Source organism: Penaeus monodon, chromosome 19 (genome assembly GCF_015228065.2).
Source record: "Penaeus monodon isolate SGIC_2016 chromosome 19, NSTDA_Pmon_1, whole genome shotgun sequence".
NCBI classification, from domain to species: Eukaryota; Metazoa; Arthropoda; class Malacostraca; order Decapoda; family Penaeidae; genus Penaeus; species Penaeus monodon.
This window is the reverse complement of record NC_051404.1, coordinates 4,632,982-4,633,290: the sequence shown is the minus strand read 5'-3', so window position 1 is coordinate 4,633,290 and position 309 is coordinate 4,632,982.

The window sequence follows — 309 nt, the reverse complement described above, 5'->3', positions numbered from 1 at the left end:
ACCGAGATATCCCACCGCGCCCATTCCAGCCAACACCCAACACCACCTGCCTCCCGCGTGGCCATCCTCCGCCCACGAAGAGACTCCTTCCGTCGGTGGGAGACTGAGAGGCGCCTCTGAGCAGGCCCTGCCGCCACCTCCATCCCGGCCAACCCTGGAGTCTCCTTGGGGCGGACTGGGGTCTCCGCGACTGATGCTCAAAACGCAATTCCTTTCTTGTTTGTTGATCGCCGTCGTGTCGACAAGAGTGAATGGATGTATTGGCTTTACCTTACGCTGTGAATTTCGATTAGTTTATTCGTTTGATTA